Source organism: Orcinus orca, chromosome 1 (assembly GCF_937001465.1).
Source record: "Orcinus orca chromosome 1, mOrcOrc1.1, whole genome shotgun sequence".
Taxonomy (NCBI): domain Eukaryota; kingdom Metazoa; phylum Chordata; class Mammalia; order Artiodactyla; family Delphinidae; genus Orcinus; species Orcinus orca.
In genome coordinates this window covers 133,814,012-133,841,702 of record NC_064559.1, presented here as the reverse complement: position 1 = coordinate 133,841,702, position 27,691 = coordinate 133,814,012, and the positions used below count along the sequence as shown (strand labels likewise).

The 27,691-nt window shown below is 40.1% G+C and overlaps 1 protein-coding gene across 5 annotated transcripts in view; it reads left to right on the top strand.

Moving 5' to 3' along the window:
- LRRC8D (leucine rich repeat containing 8 VRAC subunit D) overlaps window positions 1–27,691 on the top strand; it is a 115,308-nt gene that overhangs the window by 20,901 nt on the left and 66,716 nt on the right. For 3 of the 5 annotated variants that reach the window (XM_004263006.3, XM_004263005.3, XM_049714247.1), the window contains exon 2: window positions 68–210. The exons of the other annotated variants lie outside the window; for them this stretch is intronic. The gene's annotated coding sequence lies outside the window, so the exon portion shown is untranslated. The remainder of the gene's footprint in view (window positions 1–67; window positions 211–27,691) is intronic. 5 annotated transcript variants of the gene reach the window in all.

Here is a 27,691-nt window from a genome sequence, read left to right as displayed (position 1 = left end):
GTCCCTCCCTCCGCTTGGCCGGCACTCGGATCTCTCTCGGTCTTTCTCTCCTCTGTGTTTCAAACAGGAAGTGCAGGGCTGTCTGTAACGTGCCGCCGGGTCCCAGGATGGAAGAGTGAAGTCGCGCCGGTTCCAGCTCGCGGAGCCCGCCGGAAGCCAGTCCCCGGAGAGGAGAGCGCCCTGAGGGAGCAGGGTGGCCGCCTGGTCCAGGTGCGGGGCTGGGTTGCGAGCCCGCGGGCCGGGCGCTGGGCTGTCACTCAGTCACTCAGCGGATCTGCAGCTCCCGCGCTGCAGCCTCACTCGCCGTGCCTTTTCTAGGTTGCGCCCCCCTGGCTGCTTTCTGTCCAGGAGGATCTCTCCAAACTCCGTGGCTTTGCTACCCGGGTGTGTTGGACCCTGGCGATAAGGCGCGTGGCAGCACGCGGCGCCCACGGGACCTGCCCCGCTTCCTCACCCACCCTAGGCAGGAGCTTTCCAGGCTGGGCTGCTTGTGCCCGGGAGGCTTCCCAGTCCTCAGCTGCCCTCTCCACCCTCGCCTCTCCTCCTGCTGCCGCCTGAAGCAGCGGCTCTTTGTTCTTCACTTTGTTCTCCAGGCCAGGGGTTATCTACAGAAATGGGTGGCTTGGGTGTTATTAAGAGTAATGTGAGTGGGAGGGGTGGGGACCTGGGGGAGAAAGAGGATGAGTTGAGGGTGATTTGTAAGGTGGAAAGGGGAGCAAGAGGCTTGGTGTCCGGGCTAAGAAATCTCACCAGCTCTTCAGCCGGTGAAACAGAGGAGTCCAGGCTCTTTGCTTTCCATTTTGGAAGAGCAGGCTGTCAGGAACTGAGGGAGTTCGTGATGCAGACACACACTGGAAAGGTAGTGACCGGGAATGAGGGGCAGCTAGTTCTGAGATGTTTAGTCTGATGTCTGGCTTGTTAATTCCAGTTGTGGATTCTTAGCCAGCCTCTCTTGCTGAGACAGAGGTACTTTTAAAGGTAGAAGCCTGACATCTTTATTCATTAAATGCCATTTTTCATCAGAGTAAAATTGAGAACGACTTTTCTCAAATTCACTGGGTAGGTTACAGTTTCACATTGCTTGTCTTACTCCATCTCAGAAGTGCATAGGTGGAGAACAAAATGCTAGAGGAAAGGTTGGTTTTATGCGCAGAGTTTTTGCTTCTTCATTTCCCTGGCAGCTCTTCTGCGGACTAAATCAGACGGACTTTTCCCCCAGTGAAAGCCCGGTCTTGTTTCCCCACCTTTATTTGTCTACCTGGTTGAACTCTAGTCTTGTGGAGGGACACTAAAGGAGGTGTGATGGTTGAGAGGAGGTGAGAGGCAGTTTGATGGGAAGATTGTAGCCTCAATTTAAAAGTTTGAATGAAGTTAAAGCCAGTAGTATCTTCTTTCTCTTTCTTTTGGAAGAAGGGATCCATACAAATGACTAGAGGGGAGGAAAGTGAGATTCTGCAAAGAAGAGCCTCTTTCTGTAGCAGGGAGGGAAAGTGCAAAATCACAGTACTATGTGCACTTAGCCCCTTCACCTTATTGGGTGGTCAGGCTTTCTCGGGAAGCAGGGTTGGTTGTAGAATTTAAATTTGTGATGTCCTATGCCGACTATACCACTCTAATGCTGATGTTTTTTGTAGTGAAATATTATTTACTACATAATTAATTTTGCTTTGAGAGGAAAATCTTTTGTAGTTACTCAGCCTGGTACATTTGTACTTTCCCCTCCCTCCCTTTCTTTTTCTTATTAGCAGCATGGAGGTAATTTAAATTATAAGATCCCATTATTCCAGTAGCCTTCAGAACTTTAATCTCTTTTAAAATGCAGGTGCTTTGAGCCTTGTGATATTATCAGTAATTGGCATCATTGTGTTAGCATTAAGTAGCCAAGATACACTATGAGCGCTGAGCAATTAATTTTATCTTTTTCTAGATAGATGTGGACTTCTTAAGTTTGAATTTAATTGTGAGAAGCTTGTGTTTATGCCTCTTCTTGCCAAATACATCATGAGATTAAAAGTGAAAACAAGTCATTAAGAGAGACTCTTGAAAGACCTGTACAACCATAGTTTTTTGCCTCTATTTTTATACCCAGGTATACTCCTGGCCCTCTGATTCATTAATTCACCTGAGGACTTTCCTCAACATCTGTCATTCTGTTTCAAGATAAAATAGAACAGCCTTTGTGACCTCCCAAACTTGTCCCCTATTTAGGAACAGGATTTATTCCCACCCTAGTGGAATTTGATACTAATTAAATAATAACCCAGGAATCATAATAAATGGCCTTTAGATCCTCATTGCGCATTTTCTATATCTCCTGTATAATTTATTACTCTGTTTAACAGTCTGGAATAGGATTCATTTATTCTATTTGATGGAGCGAGGAAACTGAGGCTGATAAAATGTGACTTGTCAGTGGTCATACTAGTAAATGGACGTGCTGGGACTTGAACAAGAGTCTTCTGCTTTATAGTGCTTGGCTCTCTTGTAATCTGGAAAGTGGCCGCTTAAGGAAGAGATGGCAACGCTGATTCAGATGGCCTTTTGCTTTTCTAAAAGAGAGCTGATAAACACTGACTCGAGATTAACTTCATCTAAATCTCCAGATCTTTTCCCATTCCTCTCTACCCAGAGCTATTAGGGGGTTTTATTGTTGTTGTTTCCATGTTTGAAATTTACACTTCCTCTGTGTTAGTTACTAGATTTAGCTGTGTTTGCATCGTTGTGATTTGTTTTCTGCTGCCAACATTCTAATGGCATATTTTAATTTACACATATTTTATGTCAGGTCTTAGTGAACAGTATCTTTTTGAAAGGTCATATTAGCATATTTTAACTTCTTCGAGTAAAAAACAACATTTCTGGTTTACCCCTAGGACATAGTTTACATCCCAGAAAAGAAATAATAAATTAAAAAATTAATAAATGATGTATATAGCTCTCTTCATACTCCACTACCCTACATACTGTATGACCACTGTACATAGCCCCCCAACTTCCTCACCCCAGTTCAGGATAACTTACTGAAAAGCTTATATTATAAAAGACATGGGCAAATCCATATACACTTTATATATTAAATAGTTTTGTAATACTCCCCAGATGGAAATAAGTTTATTTTTCTTATTTTTGCAACATTTCATGTTGAGGCTCTCTTTAGCTAGGATTTTTATGTTACACCGAGAAGAATATAAATTAAAATTTAGAGTATATTTTCAGTGGGATATGCTGGATAAAATATTTATTTTGTCTTCAACCATTGAAGTATCTGTAGTGATCTATAACTTCCACCTTGTAGAATTGTGTCAAAGCATCAGGAGAAGGGGGAGAAGGTGGGGGAGAGGGAGGGGGGAGGAAAGGGAGATAAACTGAGTGATTTTTTTTTTTTTTTTGCGGTACGCGGGCCTCTCACTGTTGTGGCCTCTCCCGTTGCGGAGCGCAGGCCCCGGACGCGCAGGCCCAGCGGCCACGGCTCACGGGCCCAGCTGCTCCGCGGCACGTGGGATCCTCCCGGACCTGGGACACGAACCCGTGTCCCCTGCATCTGCAGGCGGACTCTCAACCACTGCGCCACCAGGGAAGCCCCTGAGTGATCTTTTCTTCTATAAGTAAGGAATGGAATGATATATGCATATTTTCTTAATACACAATGCACTGCCACTTCTGTCTGTTTTAAACAGTTGCAGTGGTTGTGAACTAAGAATGAAAGGGTAGCTGGCTTTGATGTGAAATGCCAAGGAGAAGTTTATGGCCAAGAGAGGACTAGGAATGGAGATAAATGTGCGTTAGGATTTTCATTTTTTTACAACCCTCTCTCTTTTCCTTCATGTCTATTATAAAATAAAAATTATCTTCAATTGGAAATTGTGAACTTTAAAGCAGTGGCTCTCAACCCTTACAAAAATCAGGAAACTCTACTACTAAAGGATTTCAAAGATTTTGACTTGTTCAGAGTTTTACTTCTCATTTCTGATGATTGGTAATATTTAGTGACAAAGTCACTCGTTAATATTACTTAACTGGATATATATTATAAAGAATCACCACAGCATCTTCCCGTCTTTGTAAAATAGTAGTACATGTATGAGTGGGACAGGGGTTCAGTCTACCGACTTCTGCCAGGATCCTGAAGTCCACAGGTTGGGACTCAGGACTGAAGTAAAACAACTGCTCCAGGCTGCAGATGCAGAAATGGTGATGTACGTTATGTTAGCCGTCAGGTTATAAAGATTCCCAAGTGGAATTTTTCGTCTTCGTTGTACATTAAATAGGTAATGTGTAAAGTCCTGACTTTGGATCTGATCTTGTTTCTGGGTTAATTGTTTTCATGGTCAGCTTTGAGGTCCTGTAGTTACTCAGTCACGGATAACTGGAGTTCTTCTAAGAGCATTCTCCCGACATTCTGCCTACGGTGCTTCCTTATTATGTTTGTCGAGTCAAGACCCCGACACCAGTCCCAGGGTCACCACTGTCATAACTGCCACCATCTGCAGCCTTATATTCATTTTGCAGAAGCTGAAAGAGCCTTCCCAATCTTAACTCTTACAGTTTTCAATAAGTGTATAGAAGGAGAGAGATTATTTATCCTGTTCTGTAGTGGAAAAAGCTGGCATATAGGTTCATATTGAATCTGTCTCTCTGATTTCCATGCCCATTGCTGAGGTTTTGGTGTTCTGTTGAAGGCAGATTAGGCAGGGCACCGAAATCTGTTAGGGTTAGTGCATGGTGCTCTTTTTTCTGGTTAAAAAAAAAAAAAATCACTTTCTATTTATTGACTGCTTTATATGGATTATCTGTAATCTTCTGGGTGTTGTGCAGCGTGGGTAATATCCCTCTTGTATAGGTAAAGAAACTGAGGCAAGTGGAGATTATAGTTTATCCAGGTCACATGGACAAGCTGAGGCCTGGCCTCGGATCCAGGTTTGTCAGTCCCCAGGCTCAAACATTTCTGTCATCACATCTGCTTCTTTCTCTGTCCTTAACCTCACCTGTGAAGAGAAACGAGAACATTCTGTTTAGTCTTACCTACCTTTTCAGCAGAGGTTCAGTTAAAATCATACAGAACATGCCGACTTTAGGAATAGGGACATGAAAGGGTCAACATTTTTATAAGTATTTTTGGCTTCCATGCAGTATGTAGGCTCTTTTCCCCGCCAGGGAACGTATACTCATAGTCATGAGTGTATTGAATCTGCTGGTAAGAGTTTCTTGAGGCAGTATCGTCCACAAGCAATATTGCTGCATCTTAGGACATAGATACTGATTTTACGAGGCACTGCACAGATTGTTGTCAGTTTTATAGCTCCACCAATTCTACACGATGGTTTCTTTTCTTATTAACAAATCTCCTGATTTTTGCTATCCGTTAGATGTTCACTGTGGCTCATGGTTGAATTTTGCCTTGTTTTGATTTATAAGTGAGGTTGAGCGTCTCTTCACGTACTTAATTTCCCGTTTCTGTGAATTGGGTCTCTTCCCCTTTTCTTGTAAAAAGTTCCTTGAAAGAATTCATGTGGATTTCCTTGTATATTCTAGAAGTTAATGCCTTGTTAGCTGTGGATATGGTGGATACTTTCTCCCAGTGTGTCACTTGTCTGATAAGTTTGTGTGTGGTGCCTTTCAGTAACAACAACAACAAAATCTTTAATTTTAATGTAGTTGAACCCACCAGTTTTTAACATTATTGTGGTCTGTGCATTTTGAGTCATTTAAGAAACGCTTCCCTATTCTAGGCTCATATTATAGTCTCTCTTCACTTTCTTAGCTTTATAGGTTTACTCTTGGGTTTTTAAACGATTCGAAGTTTAAGATACGAGGTGTAAATTCATTTTTATTTTTTAAAAACTGTTCATCTTGTGAGCCAGTTTCTTCAACACTATTTAGCAAATAATCCACTCTTTCTCCACAGATTTTTGGTGCCACCTCTAGCATATAAGTGTACATTTATACAGATCTCCTTCTGAGATCTCTGTTTTGTTCACATGGCTTATTTGTGTGTTCCTGGGTCGTTGATTCACTTTTTTAAGTTACTAGGGCTTTGAAATATGCCTTATCTTACCCGTACACTTACATGACTTGATCTTATTATCATGACTGATATAAATTTAAAAGTTCAAAACTATTTGAGATTATTTTGGGTGGCTGTCTTGCCCTTATTTGTATGTGCTAGCCCTTTACATCTGCAAATGTATTTTCGAGAAATGTGTTTACTCCTTCAGGAATATTATTTATTTAGTAGCATAATTTAACATAACCCTAACATTCCTGACATTACACTTTCTTCTCGATTCTATTATTATTTCTTTTTTTTAGCAATCACGGCTCCCTTTCATGCTTGGTCATCTGTGTAGGGCAGTGGGTGTTTCACTTCAAAGTCCTCTCTTCTTCAGTGATCTGCGCGTGCTCATAGAGCTGGGATATGCATTCCTGATATGGCTTTTGAATGAATGTTTTATGAGGTGTGATGCCGTAATATATGGCCGAATACTCTTGAAAGCCTGTTAATTATAGATGTTTTTTATTGGGAAAACACTGCCAGTTTCAGCTCGGGTTTTCTCCAAGTTTTACTTTGCTTCACTCTGTTCCCAGCTCGGGGGGGGGTATCGTTCTCTCTCCAGTCTCCATTGTATGTCACACCAAATGCTAGGTTGCTTTATTTGATAAGCAGGCATTTACATGTCTTTTTTGTCTGCCGTTCTTAAGGTGCTTTATGGATATAGTAGAGGGACTACTGAAAGGTACTAAGCTTGCATAAAGTCTGATAAAATGATAATGTAGAATGTTCTAGAGTCCAAAACCTGCTTATAAGACCAATGTCCTTGGGCTGTTGGAATTGTTCTCCTATTGTGCTTTAAATAGGAGCTATTCACCTGCATTTAATGACAACAGCCCCAGCCTCTGACCTGACCGACCTCACATCTTCAGGAGACGACTTCATCAGTGTGGACATTTTCCATTTCTCATTCAGGTTCCTCTGTGATCATCTCACCAGCTGTCAGGTCCACGTGTCTTACCAGCTCCTCTCTTCTTCAATTATTCTAATGTAATTGACAGCTATACTACTTCATTCATTCAACAGACATTTGCTGAGTTCCAAACTATTAAACCTTAGTTCCCTTATCTCTCCTCCTCCTATCTGCTGTACACCAGTCATTGTGCTAAATTCTGAAGATACAATGTGAGTATGACACAGTGTCTGACCTTAGAAGATAGACACACAAATCATTAACTGGAACTTAGAATGTGGAACACTTTACAGCAATACCTTGTAATAAATAATAATAGAGAGTGGGGCACAAAGGAGGGAGTGCTTTGTTCTTTCTTGTTTGTGAGGAAAGAATTCATGCCGGAGGTGATTTTAGTGCTAAATATTGGAGGGATAGGATTATTTATCAGGCTGAACAGGAAAAAAAAAAAAAAAAGGAAGAAGAAACAGCCCAGGTTCAGAGCCCGGTAAGGAGCACCAAGTATGTGGGACTGGAGCAGAGGGGTCATGGTGCAGAAGCGAGGAGAGCAGGAGGTGCATCTTGGTTCAGATTCTTGGTTCAGTCTTGTCTAGGGTCGTACATTGCTATTTCTGGAAGTGTCGACTTTTTCCTGGCAGCATTGCGGAATCATCAAAGGTGAAATAAATGCTTAAGTCACTGTCTTAAGGTATGTGAAAAGAAAGCAGGGAGAAGCCCAGTGGCTGTTGAAATAATCGAGGCAGACATAATGAGGACCAGACCTAAGGTGATGATGGCGGGAAAGGAGAGGAGAGGATGGATTTGAGAATCACTTAGGAGAAAGAATTGTTTGCTGATCTGGTGGAAAGTGGGAGGGGAGTAAGAGGGAAGAAGAAGAAAGGTGACTCTTGATGTTTCTCGTTGGGAAGATTCACTGTCTGAGGGTGTCATTCATCGGGATGGAAAACAGCAGAGGAGCAAGTTTGGAGAGACAATAGTGAGTTCAGTTTGAAGTAAAGTTGGGGTGCCTGTGGGCACTCAGCTGATCTTGGGAGACCCAGACCCCAGGAGAGAAGTCAGGGTTGGAGACGTGTATTGTGGAGGGACTGGAACTGGTGGTTCCAGCCATGCAGATAGTTGAAATTCCCAGGGATGGCCCAAGGACCGACGACAACAGACAGAAGAAGGGGAGAGAGAAAGAGGACCAGGGAAATCCACAAATACAGATGATAATATTAAGCACCAGGGTTTTGGGTGTTGTTTCCGTATATTATGTCAGAGAATTTTTACAATACCCCCTGAAATAATTATTGTTATTGTCCTTTACAGATAAACTATCTAAAGCTCAGGGAAGCAACTTGCCAAATCGCCCAGGTGTTACATAGGGAAAACTGTCAGGTGTGTCCAAGGCCACAGGAAGTTCAGGTAAAGATTAAAAATGGGAGATGAATTTGGTGATTAGCTATTTAGTTGGTAGAGTGTTCTGAAGTCTAAATCTAGGTTGTCATGGATGAATAGAATAGGAGTTGAGAAGCAGGGGCACTGAGTGGAGTGTGTGTGTGTGTGTGTGTATGTGTACACATTTGTCCATGGAGGAATATTTTTTGTGTATCATGGTACCTAGAGCTTATATTTTAGTTGAGAGTAGTGGAGGGGAAGTGATTGAAGGTAGAAGAGAGAATAACTAAGGGAGTAAGGTTCCAGAAAAGATAGGGTGGCCAGGGTCTGGAGTGCAGGCTTGTCTCGGGAGGGAATAGGGACGTTCATTCCTTTGAGACAGGAGAGGAGGAGGGAAAGACACTTGCGACTGTGGATGAGTACGCAAGTGGAGGCTGCGAGGAAGTTGAGAAGGTTCCTTCCTGATGGCTTGGGTTTTCTCCATGAGGTAGGAGCAAATGAATTCTGCTGAGAGCGAGGGGACCTTGAGAAGACAGTCGAAAGTGAGTTCACAGTTAACTTGGGTTAAAGGAGCTCACTGATTTAGGACAAGTAATAGTCCTGTATCATTGAGGGCCCAGCTGGGCTTTTGTCAGTGAGGATTAGATGCTGGTGGTGGTGTTTTTTTTGTTTGTATGTTCTTCTGGTTGATAGAGGAAGATGAATACCATGAATGACCTTTTTTTTTTTTTTTTTACATCTTTATTGGAGTATAATTGCTTTACGATGGTGTGTTAGTTTCTGCTTTCTAACAAAGTGAATCAGTTATACATATACATATGTTCCCATATCTCTTCCCTCTTGCGACTCCCTGCCTCCCACCCTCGCTATCCCACCCCTCTAGGTGGTCACAAAGCACCAAGCTGATCTCCCTGTGCTATGTGGCTGCTTCCCACTAGCTATCTATTTTAGTGTGGTAGTGTATATATGTCCATGCCACTCTCTCCCTTTGTCACAGCTTACCCTTCCCCCTCCCCATATCCTCAAGTCCATTTTCTGGTAGGTCTGTGTCTTTATTCCCGTCTTACCCCTAGGTTCTTCAGGACATTTTTTTTCCCTTAAATTCCATATATATGTGTTAGCATACGGTATTTGTCTTTCTTTTTCTGACTTACTTCACTCTCTATGACAGACTCTAGGTCCGTCCACCTCATTACAAATAGCTCAGTTTCATTTCTTTTTATGGCTGAGTAATATTCCATTGTATATATGTGCCACATCTTCTTTATCCATTCATCCGATGATGGTCACTTAGGTTGTTTCCATCTCCAGGCTATTGTAAATAGAGCTGCAATGAACATTTCGGTACATGACTGTTTTTGAATTATGGTTTTCTCAGGGTATATGCCCAGTAGTGGGATTGCTGGGTCATATGGTAGTTCAATTTGTAGTTTTTTAAGGAACCTCCATACTGTTCTCCATAGTGGCTGTACCAATTCACATTCCCACCAGCAGTGCAAGAGTGTTCCCTTTTCTCCATACCCTCTCCACCATTTGTTGTTTCTAGATCTTTTGATGATGGCCATTCTGACTTGTGTGAGGTGATGCCTCATTGTAGTTTTAATTTGCATTTCTCTAATGATTAATGATGTTGAGCATTCTTTCATGTGTTTGTTGGCAGACTGTATATCTTCTTTGGAGAAATGTCTATTTAGGTCTTCTGCCCATTTTTGGATTGGGTTGTTTGGTTTTTTGTTATTGAGCTGCATGAGCTGCCTATAAATTTTGGAAATCAATCCTTTGTCAGTTGCTTCATTTGCAAATTTTTCTCCCATTCTGAGGGTTGTCTTTTGGTCTTGTTTATGGTTTCCTTTGCTGTGCAAAAGCTTTGAAGTTCCATTAGGTCCCATTTGTTTATTTTTATTTCCATTTCTCTAGGAGGTGGGTCAAAGAAGATCTTGCTGTGATTTATGTCATAGAGTGTTCTGCCTATGTTTTCCTCTAAGAGTTTGATAGTTTCTGGCCTTACATTTAGGTCTTTAATCCATTTTGAGTTTATTTTTGTGTATGGTGTTAGGGAGTGATCTAATCTCATACCTTTACATGTACCTGTCCAGTTTTCCCAGCACCACTTATTGAAGAGGCTGTCCTTTCTCCACTGTACATTCCTGCCTCCTTTATCAAAGATAAGGTGACCATATGTGTGTGTTTATCTCTGGGCTTTCTATCCTGTTCCATTGATCTATCTTTCTGTTTTTGTGCCAGTACCATACTGTCTTGATTACTGTAGCTTTGTAGTATAGTCTGAGGTCAGGGAGCCTGATTCCTCCAGCTCCGTTTTTCGTTCTCAAGATTGCTTTGGCTATTCGGGGTCTTTTGTGTTTCCATACAAATTGTGAAAGTTTTTGTTCTAGTTCTGTGAAAAATGCCAGTGGTAGTTTGATAGGGATTGCATTGAATCTGTAGATTGCTGTGGGTAGTAGAGTCATTTTCACAATGTTGATTCTTCCAATCCAAGAACATGGTATATCTCTCCATCTATTTGTATCATCTTTAATTTCTTTCATCAGTGTCTTATAATTTTCTGCATACAGGTCTTTTGTCTCCTTAGGTAGGTTTATTCCTAGATATTTTATTCTTTTTGTTGCAATGGTAAATGGGAGTGTTTTCTCGATTTCACTTTCGGATTTTTCATCATTAGTGTATAGGAATGCCATAGATTTCTGTGCATTAATTTTGTATCCTGCCACTTTACCAAATTCATTGATTAGCTCTAGTAGTTTTCTGGTAGCATCTTTAGGATTCTCTATGTATAGTATCATGTCATCTGCAAACAGTGACAGCTTTACTTCTTGTTTTCCGATTTGGATTCCTTTTATTTCCTTTTCTTCTCTAATTGCTGTGGTGGCTAAAACTTCCAAAACTATGTTGAATAAGAGTGGTGAGAGTGGGCAACCTTGTCTTCTTCCTGATCTTAGTGGAAACGCTTTCAGTTTTTCACCATTGAGGATGATGTTGGCTGTGGGTTTGTCACATATGGCATTTATTATGTTGAGGAAAGTTCCCTCTATGCCTACTTTCTGCAGGGTTTTTATCATAAATGGGTGTTGAATTTTGTCGAAAGCTTTCTCTGCATCTATTGAGGTAACCATATGGTTCTTCTCCTTCAATTTGTTAATATGTTGTATCACATTGATTGATTTGCGTATATTGAAGAATCCTTGCATTCCTGGAATAAACCCCACTTGATCATGGTGTATGATCCTCTTAATGTGCTGTTGGATTCTGTTTGCTAGTATTTTGTTGAGGATTTTTGTATCTATGTTCATCAGTGATATTGGGCTGTAGTTTTCTTTCTTTGTGACATCCTTGTCTGGTTTTGATATCAGGGTGATGGTGGCCTCGTAGAATGATTTTGGGAGTGTTCCTCCCTCTACTATATTTTGGAAGAGTTTGAGAAGGATAGGTGTTTGCTCTTCTCTAAATGTTCGATAGAATTCTCCTGTGAAGCCATCTGGTCCTGGGCTTTTGTTTGTTGGAAGATTTTTAATCACAGTTTCAATTTCAGTGCTTGTGATCGGTCTGTTCATATTTTCTCTTTCTTCTTGATTCAGTCTTGGCAGGTTGTGCATTTCTAAGAATTTGTCCATTTTTTCCAGGTTGTCCATTTTATGGCACAGAGTTGCTTGTAGTAATCTCTCATGATCTTTTGTATTTCTGCAGTGTCAGTTGTTACTTCTCCTTTTTCATTTCTATTCTATTGATTTGAGTCTTCTCCCTTTTTTTCTTGATGAGTCTGGCTAATGGTTTATCAATTTTGTTTATCTTCTCAAAGAACCAGTTTTTAGTTTTATTGATCGTTGCTATTGTTTCCTTCATTTCTTTTTCATTTATTTCTTCTGATTTTTATGATTTATTTCCTTCTGCTAACTTTGGGGTTTTTTTGTTCTTCTTTCTCTAATTGCTTTAGGTGCAAGGTTAGGTTGTTTATTCAAGATGTTTCCTGTTTCTTAAGGTAGGATTGTATTGCTATAAACTTCCCTCTTAGAACTGCTTTTGCTGCATCCCATAGGTTTTGGGTCATCGTGTCTCCATTGTCATTTGTTTCTAGGTATTTTTTAATTTCCTCTTTGATTTCTTCAGTGATCACTTCGTTATTAAGTAGTGTATTGTTTAGCCTCCATGTGTTTGTATTTTACAGATCTTTTCCTGTAATTGATATCTAGTCTCATAGCATTGTGGTCGGAAAAGATACTTGATATAATTTCAATTTTCTTAAATTTACCGAGGCTTGATTTGTGACCCAAGATATGATCTATCCTGGAGAATGTTCCATGAGCACTTGAGAAAAATGTGTATTCTGTTGTTTTTGGATGGAATGTCCTATAAATATCAAGTCCATCTTGTTTAATGTATCATTTAAAGCTTCTGTTTCCTTATTTATCTTCATTTTGGATGATCTGTCCATTGGTGAAAGTGGGGGGTTAAAGTCCCCTACTATGAATGTGTTACTGTTGATTTCCCCTTTTATGGCTGTTAGTGTTTGCCTTATGTATTGAGGTTCTTCTGTGTTGGGTACATAAATATTTACAGTTGTTATATTTTCTTCTTGGATTGATCCGTTGATCATTATGTAGTGTCCTTCTTTGTCTCTTGTAATAGTCTTTATTTATTTTTTTTTTTATTCATTAAGTTATTTATTCCCACTTACATGAGGGTCCATTTGACATAGTTTTTCTAGAACTCAGTGCAAGAAAAGCATTTGTTTTACAAATTAACTTTCATGCTTTTGTTGTTATTTTCTTAATGAGAACAACCTAAGCCCAACCCCTTTCTCACCTGCCTGTCTCCTATGACACGCAAAACTATATTGAATACTTATTTAAAATATGTGATATACAAGACACTATTACAATCAATCTGTGAAGTGTACAGCGATTGATTAGCTAGTGATACTGTTTTCACAAATCTTTTTTTTTTTTTTTAACATCTTTATTGGGGTATAATTGCTTTACAATGGTGTGTTAGTTTCCGCTTTAATAGTCTTTATTTTAAAGTCTATTTTGTCTGATATGAGAATTGTTACTCCAGCTTTCTTCTGATTTCCATTTGCATGGAATATCTTTTTCCATCCCCTTACTTTCAGTTTTTATGTGTCTCTAGGTCTGAAGTGGGTCTCTTGTAGACAGCATATATATGGGTCTTGTTTTTGTATCCATTCAGCCAATCTGTGTCTTTTGGTGGGAGCATTTAATCCATTTACATTTAAGGTAATTATCGATATGTATATTCCTATTCCCATTTTCTTAATTGTTTTGGGTTTGTTATTGTAGGTCTTTTCCTTCTCTTGTGTTTCTTGCCTAGAGAAGTTCCTTTAGCATTTGTTGTAAAGCTGGTTTGGTGGTGCTGTACTCTCTCAGCTTTTGCTTGTCTGTAATGGTTTTAATTTCTCCATCAAATCTGAATGAGATCCTTGCTGGGTAGAGTAATTTTGGTTGCAAGTTTTTCTCCTTCATCACTTTAATATGTCCTGCCACTCCCTTCTGGCTTGCGGAGTTTCTGCTGAAAGATCAGCTGGTAACCTTATGGGGATTCCCTTGTGTGTTATTTGCTGTTTTTCCCTTAATGCTTTTAGTATGTTTTCTTTGTATTTAATTTTTGACAGTTTGATTAATATGTGTCTTGGTGTATTTCTCCTTCGATTTATCCTGTATGGGACTCTCTGTGCTTCCTGGACTTGATTAACTATTTCCTTTCCCATATTAGGGAAATTTTCAACTATAATCTCTTCAAATATTTTCTCAGTCCCTTTCTTTTTCTCTTCTTCTTCTGGAACTCCTGTAATTCGAATGTTGGTGTGTTTAATGTTGTCCCAGAGGTCTCTGAGACTGTCCTCAGTTCTTTTCATTCTTTTTTCTTTATTCTGCTCTGCAGTAGTTACTTCCACTATTTTATCTTCCAGGTCACTTATCCGTTCTTCTGCCTCAGTTATTCTGCTATTGATCCCTTCTAGAGTATTTTTAATTTCATTTATTGTGTTGTTCATCATTGCTTGTTTCATCTTTAGTTCTTCTAGGTCCTTGTTAAATGTTTCTTGCATTTTGTCTATTCTATTTCCAAGATTTTGGATCATCTTTACTACCATTATTCTGAATTCTTTTTCAGGTAGACTGCCTATTTCCTCTTTATTTGTTTGGTCTGGTGGGTTTTTACCTTGCTCCTTTGTCTGCTGCCTATTTCTCTGTTTTCTCATTTTGTTTAATTTCCTGTGTTTGGGGTCTCCTTTTCGCAGGCTGCAGGTTCGTAGTTCCCGTTGTTTTTGGTGTCTGTCCCTAGTGGCTAAAGCTGTTTCAGTGTGTTGTGTAGGCTTCCTGGTGGAGGGGACTAGTGCCTGTGTTCTGGTGGTGAGGCTGGATCTTGTCTTTCTGGTGGGCAGGTCCACGTCTGGTGGTGTGTTTTGGGGTGTCTGTGGACTTATTATGACTTTAGGCAGCCTCTCTGCTAATGGGTGCGATTGTGTTCCTGTCTTGCTAGTTGTTTGGCATAGGGTGTCCAGCACTGTAGCTTCCTGGTCGTTGAGTGAAGCTGGGTGCTGGTGTTGAGAGGGAGATCTCTGGGAGATTTTTGTTGTTTGGTGTTATGTGGAGCTGGGAGGTCTCTTGTGGACCAGTGTCCTGAAGTTGGCTCTCCCACCTTAGAGGCACAGCACTGACTCCTGGCTGGATCACCAAGAGCCTTCCATCCACACGGCTCAGAATAAAAGATAGAAAAAGGAGAAAGAAAGAAAGGAAGAAAGGAAGGTAGGAAGGAAGGAAGGAAAGACAAAGAGAGAAGATAAAATAAAGTTATTAAAATAAAAATTATTAAGAAAAAAATTTCTTTTAACAAAGCAAAAAAATACAGGACAGATAGAAACCTGTGGCAAATGGTGGAAGCAAAGCTATACAGACAAAATCTCACACAGAAGCATACACATACACACTCACAAAAAGAGGAAAAGGGGAAAAAATCATAACTCTTGCTCTCAAAATCCACCTCCTCAATTTGGAATGATTCATTGTCTATTCATGTATTCCACAGATGCAGGGTACATCAGGTTGATTGTGGAGCTTTAATCCGCTGCTTCTGAGGCTGCTGGGAGAGATTTCCCTTTCTCCGGTACAATGATTCCAACCCACCGTCCGCACGACTGTCACGGCTTCAGCCGCCAGGGCCCCTCCAGAGCCGGCAGCCTCAGTGCGGCCGCCCTCCCCTCGGGCTCCGGGGCAGTTCTGTGACAGTGGAGGGAAGAGACCCCAAGCCGGGAGTACCAGCTCTGCCCATGAATGACCTTTTAAACTAAAACACACAGCCCTTGCCTGAAATGTTAAGTTTAGATGGTGATTTAAGGAAGCTTCAGGATGTTGGGTCCGGGGCAGGGTGTGGAGGGAAATAAGATAGAGGGAACAAAAATTGAACTTAGGGACCTGTGTTCTAGTCTTAGTTCTTCCAGTAACAGAGAATGGGTTTAGGGAAGTCAGCTAATCTCTCTGAGCCTCAGTTTCCTCATCTTTCACTGGAGGAAGTTACTCTTCATGTCTCCTAAGTCTCTTGTAACTCTTAGGACTTCTGTGAGACTTGTACGTCATTGGACAAAAATGAATGGACAAAAGAATAAGAGTAGTTAGATTCCTGTCATTTATCATTCATGAGTCCTGATAACAGCTGTAACGCCAGTGAGTATTGACATTGTGAGACTAGGACAGCCGTCAGGTGACCATGTCCAGGTCTCTGCCACTGGGCTGCACCTGGCAATGGGAGAGAGGTAGCAAGTCAGGAAAGGGGGAACAGAGCATGGGGTTATAATGGGAGTTTGGCAGGGGGCAGACAGGGTGGGTTTACTGTGTGCCACGGCTCCCTGAGACATCATTTCGTGAGGGTGGTCATAGTCTTTGCGTTCATCATCTACATTGTTTCTTTCCCTATACGACTGCATTTTATTTTCACTGGGTTTATTTCTCCCTCTTAGTTAAAAGTGTGCCACGTGGGAGAGAATTCAACAGTTGAAGAAGGTTAAGCGTTATTTGTAGCATCTTACCGTAAGTGTCCTTTCTCCTTCCCATCTCCTTCATTACACCTTGCTTTTCTTTGCCCGTAGAGAAATCAGAAACAGTTTGAAGCATTTCATCACTCTTCTCAGTTAGCTGTGTTCTTCCCCTGGAAAGTTGATTCTTCAAAGCCATTAACTGTTTCTGTCTCCTGTTAAGAGCAGGGATGGCATCTTAAAGCCCAGGAGGGTGTGTGACCCTAGCATTAAAGGGGAATTCAGATCAGGTGAGTGACTCAGAGATTACTGTGGTGATTTAACACGCCTGAGCAGGTGATAGGACACTCTTTTTAAAATTAAACCTTTAATATTTCTCTATGCTGTTACATATTTGAGAGAAACTTGGACATTTCCTTTTGTCTTCATTAAGCTATTGCACAACTTAATGCTTGGAAAATTCTTCACAGGAAGAAACAGGGTGTAACAGTTCATGTGAGGCATTTTTTGAAAATTCGCCTTTTTAGTTAAGTCTGAGAATATTCTCTCCACCCCCCTAATCTAATTTCTTTCAGAAAGTGTTAATATCTCCACATAACTAAATATTCTTCAAAGTGAGACATACTTAAAAAATTAAAACCATTTAAACATAAAAATAAAACGTAGTCTATAAATGTGTTCTTCCATTTCCTGAGAAACAACAGGAAGGATTTGCTTTCTCAAAATAAACTAAGTAGCCTGACTGTGAACTCAGAGTAGTAGAGATCAAAGATTCCAGCATCATCACACAATGGGAAATCTGCAGTCTTTTTTTCTAACCTCGGAAAATCAAGTCTAATACTTTTTTTCTTGAAACACAAGGAACCAGGATGTGTATATACAATTTAGAAACATACCTTTGACATATGTGAAATTGTGTAACCTAAATATGTCTAGGAGAGTCTATTTCCAAGATGTATTTGATCAGTATGGGCATGTTAGACATGCAACCATGGAAAGTGTCCTTCAGCATTAAACTTAGAATGGAGAAAAACCAACTGAGTTTCTATATATCCATATAGCGTCTAAACTTGAACTTGCTAGGTTAGTGAATTATTTCATAGCTTGGCTAGTAAGAAAAGTTTAGCAGCTCATGCTGACCATGGAACTACACTGAAGAAGGAATCTGCTATGATAATCATAATAATAATAGTATATGAATTCCCAGGCAGGAATAGGGACATTTGTTAATATTTCTCTACTTCCAGAAATGAGGAGTGGGAGCCCATTTTAAAGAAAGGAAATCAGTTGTGTTATGGTTGCCAGATTTTTGTTTCTGAGCTATCAGAAAGATTAGGGAGAAAATATGTGTTATTCATCTGTCATTAATTTGTAGGCTCAAAGAATATACAATTTGATATTTCTTAAATATAACATAGGTCAACATTTTGAAATGTTTAACAGTGTTTATATGTATTGGGGAAATTATGTTTACATTGAGAACTTTATAGACTTTCTCAATAGACTAGTTTTTTTTCTTTGTCTTTCAAGAAAAGATAGAAAAACATCTCAAAGTAGTAGACAGCCCATGATCTCAGTTTCTTTCTCAGTCTCTTTATTTTTAACCTAAGTCTTTTTATATTTACAGTGGGTCTCTTGTAGATAACAAATACGGGGTCTTTTTTAAATCTTCTCTGACAATCTGTGTCTTTTAATTGGTGTATTTAAATGATTCACTTGTGATTATTGATATAGTTGGATTAATATCTACAATGTTTGTCCAACTGTTTTCTATTTGTTGCATTTGTTCTTTGTTTCTTTTTTCCCCTTCTTTTTCTGCCTTCTGTGGTTTTAAGTGCACATTTTATATGGTTCTATTTTGTCTCCTCTTTTAGCATTTATTTCCTTTACAGAATTTTTTAGTCCTGGCCCTGGAGGTCACAATTGATCTCTCACTTTCTTAAACAGCAACAACAACAAAAACAAAACATCTGTGTGTGTATGCATAGAAAAAAATTTGGAACGATATATACCAAGACATTAAGAGTAGTTTTATGTCTGAGTGTTAGGATTGTAGATGATTTTTACTTTTTTTTTTTATAGTTTTATGTATTATCTGATTTTTTAAAATAACAAACAAGTATTGCTTTTATAATCAGAAACAACGAGGCTCTTTTCATTTTGAAGAAAAGGAAAAGGCAAATCAGAGCAGAACAAGCTGAAAATCTCCCATGGTTCTGAAATTTATACCCTTTCTCTGCTTCTAGCTTGAGGTAAGCACATTGTCCCACTATACCAGCACTCCACAGGTAGGAAATAGGAAGGGGCTTCGCTGCTTCTCACCTTGCCCTGGGAAGATTGTCAATTCTTGTCCTCTACCATCTGTGCCTGTACAATGAGAATGAACCTTCTGAATGACTTAGCATCAATTCACCCTGTGGTTTGACATAAAAAAGTTTTCCATCTAATACAGAGTAAACCAAAACCCTCTATTTCTGCATAATTAAGTTTTCCTCTACATGGAATATCTCTATGCCTCTTAACCGTCTTTCAAAAAATAATAAGCAGAATAAGAACACTCGAAAACTAGTTTAAAGCATAGCTTTCCATGTAAAACTTGTAATAGTTCTTATGGTTTGCTGGTATGAAACCCGTTCTCTTTTTGGGCAGGGTGGGGAGGGGAGTGTTTAGGGCTGGTACCTATGGTAATAGGTGAAGATATTGTAATTAGTGTGAGGCTGTTGTTCTGTCTGGATTTGGGGGAATTCAGTTCCCCTTGTGAAGTTTTAGAGAAAATTATCCCTCCTGTTCTTGCATTGTTAATTATATCCTCTGAATTTACTTGTGCATGTAAACCAAACCCAATTAAGGTTTAGGAAAGTTGCATGGCTCAGTGCAAGCAGATGAAATGTAGATTTTTTTAAAAAATGGTTTTTAGTACCAAGTCACCTGCCGGGTGTTTTCAAGAAAGTCATAAATTTTGTAAATACTGCAGTTTGTTAGCCTGTATAATTGGGACTATTTTCTTTTGCTGCCTAACTGCTGCATTCAAGTAAACAAAAGACAAGTGAAGCTTTTTGTGTCTTCTGAAAGAAGAGAGTCTAAAAAAAGCAAACTCTTTTTTCTCTGCTTCCAAGTGAAAACCTATATAGTTCTCCATTTTAATGTATCTTATTATACGTGTCAGGAAATTTTATTTAAGGTTAGAAATGAAGTAGCAGTCATATTCTGTTTAAAGCTAATAGAATTATACATTTTGATATATACAAAAAAATTAGAAAAGTTATGAAATAAGTATAAAAAAGAATTCATTCACAATATATTTATTATTGCAACTATGTTAAAATAGATACAAATTTTGAAGGGAATGCAAAAATATAAATATTGCTATTTAAGGAATTATAAGTAAAATTTAACAAGCTTTCTTTATAATATTCTGGTGTTAGATATTTTACAAGAAGTAGAGAAGTCAGAAATCAAGTCTCTGGGATGCTTACGAAGATAAGTTGGAAAAGGTATTGAATTTTTATATTTGCAGTATAAACCATATTAGTAGACTGTTCAGGAGATGTGGGGAGTAAGGTAAGTAATCTGTTTTTTTAAACTCATTTCTGAATGAGAGACTTGATACATGGAGATATTAGTGGAGAAACAATGATGAAAAGTCCAGGGCTTGTTACTACGTTAGTGCATTTATTTGAGCATTATCTCTGTTGGCTTGGTGCCTTTGACCTGCTGCTGCTGGTCCTTTTACTCTGGTTTTAACTTGTCAAAGTCTACATTGTAACCTGCTCTCTGCCTTTTTGTTCCTCAGGTACAGCTGTGAAAATTACTTAAGTGAGAAATGGTCTGGGGGTGAGAATTGTGAATGGAGGAAAGAAATAATCCTCTCATTATTTAAATACAGGGAAGGAGGATTATCTGCAGCCCTGAGCTTTCACCCCAAAAGAGCTGATAGTATAATAGGTCATCTTTGCTTTTATAAATGTAAACCATATGCTTTAATAACTAGTCTTAGGAAAAAGTCAAGAGGCACTAATTTTGAGCTACCTTTTCATCCTTTTATTTCATGATGATTCCTCTATGTGTTTCCTTAATCATTTGCTCTTTGAAAGAAGTATGAGCTTGTGATCAGTCCTGCCACAAAGACCCAGTATGAGATCTAGATATTAGAACAGTGCATTGACAAAGAGGCCAACTCCAATTTTATGCTTTCAGGAAGTGGTTGTAAACAGTGAAGTGAAAATTTAAAAATTGCAGAAATGATTTTGGCAGTAACCTATAAAAATACTGAGCGTTAAAATAATCCTTATGTAATTGCCAAATTGATACACATTTTATAAATACATATAATGAATAAAACATAATATATGAAGTATTTTATGTATTTGCTAAAATAAAGTTCCCTGCCCTTTTTTTTAGTGTTTAATTCTAGATGAGTAATTCTTATGTTTCAGGAGGCAGTAACACTTAGACCGAAAAGCAACATTTTTACAACAGTTTTAAAATACACTTTACCAAGTAGTATTCCCACTTTGTGGATGGAACCTAAAAGCCAAGCAGTAAGTTTAAGTAGTAGGTCACACATTAGATGAGCTGTTCATTCCTACGTAAGCTTTCATCAGAGCTGGGAAAAAAAGCTTACAAATGTCCTACTTAAGGCAGGCTTTTTTTTTTTTTTTTTTGCGGTACGCGGGCCTCTCACCGCTGTGGCCTCTCCCGCTGCGGAGCACAGGCTCCGAACGCGCAGGCCCAGCAGCCCTGGCTCACGGGCCTAGCCGCTCCGCGTCACGCGGGATCCTCCCGGACCGGGGCGCGAACCCGCCTCCCCTGTATCAACAGGCGGACTCTCAACCACTGCGCCACCAGGGAAGCCCTAAGGCAGGCTTTTATCTGAACCATTCCAAGATTAAGGGAGTGTACATTTTCAGCTTTTCTAGAAGAAATAACCTCTGCACTCTGATCTCTTTCAAACTAATCATATTTTAAAGTAAATATGCTAAAACTTAAGGCAACTGATTTCTTTCTTAATAGAAATAGATGTACATCGTCCTCTGTGAAATAACTAACGAAAGACAAGCCCACGCTCAACCTTCTCTGTAGTTAAGTTTACTAATTCCAAAGCTTGTTACCCTTACCTTACAAGTGCTATTTTTAAAAAGAGAAAATTTAGAGGATTTTTTGAGATTTTAAAAAAAATTTTTATAGGATATTTTCCTTGAAAACTTTCTAACATTTTCCATTCCTCCGTTTAGTTGTTATCCATAGGGGCTTTGACAGGAAACGTCATTTGCTGCAGATGTGATGATCTCCTGGGATAAAGGCAGGTGGAAGTTGCTGGGAGACAGACTTCAGCTTAATATGGGGAACAGATCTCCTTTAAAGCCAGGCAGAGCTGGGCTCAACTGCCTGGCACTGTCCAGGTCCCAGCACCGAGGGCACAGAGGCTGTCCATGCTTGACCAAGGGTGTAGAGAGACCTGAAACCTCCCATGGGAGCAGGCCCAGAGATGCCCTCTGAGGTCACAAAGTACATATTCAGTCACAAGCTTTGTGCTGGAAAAAACTTTGTTCAAGTACCAGCTCTGCTGTGTATTGGCTGTGCAACCCTAGGAAAGTAATCTAGATTCTCTAAGCCTCAGTTTGCTCATCCTTAAAATGAGGATAAAATGATGTGAGGCTTATCATGTGAATTTAGATCAATAGATCTAAAGCACTTGGTGTATTCATTCTTTCTGATTCTGTAGCTTTTCACTCTCTGCCCCTTTTCTGTTCTTCTTCTGCCCTCACATTCATTCTTTTACAGTCTTTATTTTCTCTCCGGTTCTCTGCCTGTGCCCTACGGCCTAGGGATGCCCTGAGCTCCTTTGGTAGCTTTACCATCAGTGTCTGATTCCTGGGCAAATAGATGAACAGCTGGTGATCCTCTGTGTCCTTTGGATTTGGCACGAGGAACAGCACCGAAGACCTTAAAAAAGCCAAGATACGTTGCTGCGTTAGCTTTCCTGTGTGCTTTTACTATGGCGCTTCCAGCTTCACAGTGGGTGGTCATGAAAGCACTAAGTGGAGTTGGATATGGATAGAGAAAAACATTTTTATACAACAGGTTATGAAAGTAAAAATCTGTGTTGGTAGCATTTAATTTTTCCTCTATTTAAGTCTCTGTTTTGGGGTTGGGCTCCTAATTGTGAATATTATATTTGAGAGAGAAGAAGAATATCAGGGCCACAGGGCCAGAAGCATTCTTTTTTTTTGCTGTACGCGGGCCTCTTACTGTTGTGGCCTCTCCCATTGCGGAGCACAGGCTCCGGACGCGCAGGCTCAGCGGCCATGGCTCACGGGCCCAGCCGCTCCGCGGCATGTGGGATCCTCCCGGACCGGGGCACGAACCCGCGTCCCCTGCAGCGGCAGGCGGACTCCCAACCGCTGCACCACCAGGGAAGCCCCAGAAGCATTCTTTTTAACAGGAGCGCTTAACATAACTTGAGGGAATTGCTGTGGGTACTAAGGGGGCAACATAAAAACATTTATTTACTACATGCTATTTGAAGCCCCACTTGCTTGACGGAGTGATAGCCCTTAGAAATGTGATGGAAACTCATTAGTACATCTTGACTAAGAGGATCTGGTTATACCATTAAAGAAGTACAGGTTATTAGAGCTGGAAGGCATCTTTGGGGCCACACAATTCAATGATTTTCTTTTATAAATAGTGAAATGGAGAATCAGAGGCATGAAGTTTCTTGTTCCTTGAAACATAACTCTTTGTATTTAAAAAAGGCACAGCAGGGAGATGTGGCCCCTACCACCGTAGCTATTTTCTTACCTTCCACTGCAGTACCATGACTGCTGCCTCTGGGCCTGGAGTCATTTCCCTGTGGCTCAAAGATGGTCTCTACTCTGTTAGCCCTGATTGCTGAGTAATGCAGTGATGCGAAACTTCCTATGTTCTTACTCAGATTCTTTCTTTTGTTCATGTTCGATGATTTTATGAAATCTTTGGTTTATTGGATTGCTTTGACCCAGGAATAATCTACATAGGCAAATATTTAGACAGTTTAGTTTTCCTGTGTTTGACCGTTTTATGATCTCTTACTCTGTGCCAGGCACATTTACGTTTTTAAGTAGTTTACATGAGTTAACTCGAGGAGACAGGTACAATTATCTATACGCAGTTGTCAGATCAGAAAACTGAAGCTTACAGGGCTTCAGCATTTGTTCCAGATTCTGCAATTTGTAAGCTAGAACTAGATGCCAGGACAGTTTTTCGGACCATATGTTCATCATCTAGCCTTGTCTACATTTTCTGCTCCCCTTACTGCCTGTGTAACGGGGAACAGGGCGTAGAATTGAAGATCTCATGGCAGATGATCCAAAGAGGATCATCTGGCCTAGCCTCTTGGCTACCAACAAATGAGGTATGGTATCATATGTGAGGCATTCGAGGCCTTGTTTTTATTTATTTATTTTTTTTGGTTTGATATTTCAAAGTAAAAGTGGTCTTTCAGTTTTTCATTATTATAGAAGTAGTAAATCCTCATTGTAAGAAAGTATGAAAATATAAGAAATAATGGAGAAAATTAAAATATTCTTTATAGCTCTGATGATTAAAAGTGGGCTCAGGGCTTCCCTGGTGGCGCAGTGGTTGAGAGTCCGCCTGCCGATGCAGGGGACACGGGTTCGCACCCCGGTCGGGGAAGATCCCACATGCCGCGGAGCGGCTGGGCCCGTGAGCCATGGCCGCTGAGCCTGCGCGTCCGGAGCCTGTGCCCCGCGACGGGAGAGGCCACAACAGTGAGAGGCCTGCGTACCGCAAAAAAAAAAAAAAAAAAAAAAAAGTGGGTTCAAATCTCAGCTGTATCACTTGCTAGCACTGTTTGACTTTGGGTAAATTTTATAGCCAAAGTTTCCATGCCTCAGTTCCCTGTGCATAAAACAAGAATAGTCATAGTGCCTGCCTCGTGCAGTAGTTAGGATTGAGTGGGTTTTTATTTGTGAGGCATTAGAATAGTGCCTGACACATAATAAGAATGACATGAGTGTTGATTAAATAAATGATCACCCATGTCAGTAGTCTTCCCGTCTGCGGCCCCTGGGGAAAGAAGTAGAGGCAGACCCAGAAGGTAGATTGTGCAGTGCCGTGAATGGATAATGGGCCAAGTTGTGTGGAGACAGGCAGGGGAGAGTGGCCCAAGAGCCTCTGCTTCTATTTGCTTCCTTAGTAATCCTAATAAAGTGGCACGTTAATAAAGGTCTGTCTCCCACTTTCATGATAATAAAAATGATTCTCCTCTTTCTACTCCTTGCTTTCAGGGAGCCCACAGAAGCCAGGCCTGTTTATTTGACATTTTTCTCTTGTAGGCTATGCCAGACATGAATTTCCTTTCATGTGATATTTTCTGTGGTCTGTGTTAGTTTAGTTCTTCCTTTGTTTTCTTGTGCTTTGGTGTGAAGAAGATGCCCTGTTTATAGAGCCTTGGTGTCTTTCATGTATAATGCATTCTTAAGCTAACTCTAGTTGCTCTGACCCTTTGAGATTTTTAAACTGCTTTGTTCCGGTTTCTAAGCATTTTTGAAATATTAAAAATGTTCATGAGGGTGTGGGTCATGGGAAAACTTTTCCCAGAGTTGTTTGTTCTTAGCAGATTGTGAATTTGCATGGAGAGGTTTAATGCTGGGTTAAATTCTGCCAGGTGCATTGGTCACTTGAGCTTGAATTCCCAGTTCAGTTGATATTTAAATCCATGTTTCTAAGGCATTAAGTGAAGAGTGGGAGCCTCTTAAACCTAAGTACCTATGTTGCCTATCGTCCCATCAAAGAAAGGTCTTAAGTAGTGCTTGGGTTTACATTGAAGCACCTTGTCAATAGTAAGGATCAAAAGATGTGTCTGTTCTCAGATTTTTGTCTTTGAACCAAGACTTTCCAAAAAGAACACAGACTTGTTTTGAATATTGCCGCCTCTGGGTGTGAGTGATTATGCAAGTCCGTAGTATTTTGTTGAACTATTCATAATAGATGCAGAGGTATGAAATTGCAAGAAAAACAAAAATACTTTTTCAAACAGCTTGTACAAAGCAGCCTTTGAATGCAGGTGGTCCTCAGCTTACAAGGATTTGCAATTCTTCCTCCTTCTGGTGAAAGACACCATCCACCATTCCTACTTGGCCATTTTCCATGATATAGCCTTCTCATTTAACTCCAACCTGCAGTGAATTGCCAAGTTTTCTCAATTCTATCTTAAACTTAAATTCTTACATTTTATCCATTATGTCTTAAAACTCTCCAGTGTGCTGCGGTAGTGCAGAACTCCTGTGAGGCCACCGTCCTGTCTCGCCTGGCCTGCTGAAGCGGCCTCCAGCTGCCCTCTCTGACCTTGACCTCCAGTGCTCTGTACACGCTGAAGTCCGAGGGGTTTTTGTAAAACAAAGCTCAATGTCATTGACCTGTATTAAAACCCTCCAGTGACTTATTGCCCTCAGAACTCCTGCCTAAGGAGTTAAAAGCCAGACCCCAGGAGGAGTCTTCAAGACCTTGCAAGAGGAAGTCCCTGCCTCTATCTGGAATCTACAGCTATTGCCCTGCCTCACCCCACAGCATACTCCAGACTCACACTCCCCTTGCAGCCTCACAGAATTTCTTTCTGTTCCTCTAATCTGCTGTGCTTTCATGACGACAAGCCTTAAGGGTGTGTCTGATGTCAAGAACGCTCTTTCCCCCTCTGCTGCTTCACTTTTGTCTAGCTAACTGCTATTTCTTCCCTTTTTTCTTAACTTAAATGTCATATCCTTCAGGGAGTCCTTTTTACCCCCTGAACTAAATGAAGTCCCCTTGCCATTTGTTTCTGTAGTACCTTCTACCTCTCTGGCATTTCACTTGTTACATTCGTGTGCCTTTTCTAATAGATTCTAAGCCCCCTGAAGGCATAGACATGTCTGTCTTGTTCCACACTGTATCCTAGTACCTAGCACCCAGTAGGATCTTGAATGTTTTTTGAATGAATGAACATGTTCCACATCACCCCCATATTATTATTTATAGTAGCGTTTGTCAAACAGCCCACACATGCATTTCAGCCAACTCCTTCCGTTGGCTTAAATTAGCTTAGCTTAATTATACTAAATATGTACAAACATGAAGTAAAATATATACTTCTTATGCTTATAGCTTTTATACCACTATTAAAACATTTTTAAAATCACAGATAAATGCAAACAATATTTTAAACCATTAAAATTTAAATCAAACTTGATGAATGCATTTTTTGCTGAGACTGAATCACCTATGTCGATTTTTTTAAATTACTATAAAGTTGTTGCCTCGGGTCCTAATATATACTTAATGCATAAGAGTCTTTTGATTTTGATAATAGTAGTGCAAAAAATACCTGTTGGCAATAAATGTGTTATTCAGAAGCACATTATGGACTTGAAGGCCTTGCTTGCTGTCATCTCAGGACCATCAGATAGCAGCTGTGCCAGTGAGCAGTCCTTGAATTACAATTTTAATGATTTTAATGATTTCCAGTTTCCTTGCTAGTACAGTCAGTGTCTTGTACATTCAAAGATAAGGCTAGCATTCCAGAGTTACTGAAATCAGCATCAAACATACATCTAATTCAATGATTGCTAGAATCAGAAACAGGAATATAATGTTTGTGAATTTTAGTTCTTACAGATGTGGAAAATTTTCACAGTTGTAGCATACAGCCAAGTGTCAGACTGCTGGAGGAAGTCAGTAGATAGTAGAAATGACTCATTTACATTGTTCTGAACATAACTCCTTTTCTTACCATTGCCTCCTCTTTGTAAATTTTTGAACCACTAAAACAAAACCTTTGTTATAATACCTTCATGCCATTGTGAAGACATTATTATGAATGCCTTAATGTCTTTTGACCTTCATTTGGTATGATGTCATCAATTGTGTCCAGTCTGCCTCTGTCCTTTCCTTACTAGCCTGTAGCAATTAATATAGTACAGTACTCCACTGCCTGTCATTCCATGGTGTCATGAAATCAAAGTCTTACTCGATGATCAATAAGTAAGTGTCTTAAATTGACCTTTATCATTGTCATGTGTGTGCCTGCCCGCACTCTGTAAGCGTTGCTGGTAAGGGTCACCCAGTGCCACTGTAATCATAAATGCATACCTGGGCACTGTGTTGGTAAAGGGTTGGTTCAGAGGATCCAGTGTGAAGTTATATCAGTTTCTTTCAGATGAACCCTGAAATGAAAACACAGGACTGAAAGATTATTTTGGAGAAGTCACAGATTCTTGAGTGTATCTGTGGGTCTGTATCTGTGAGACCCCCATTTGAGAATATTTGCTTATAGCGTTCACAGCAGACCATGTACAAACCAGAGCCAGATCGT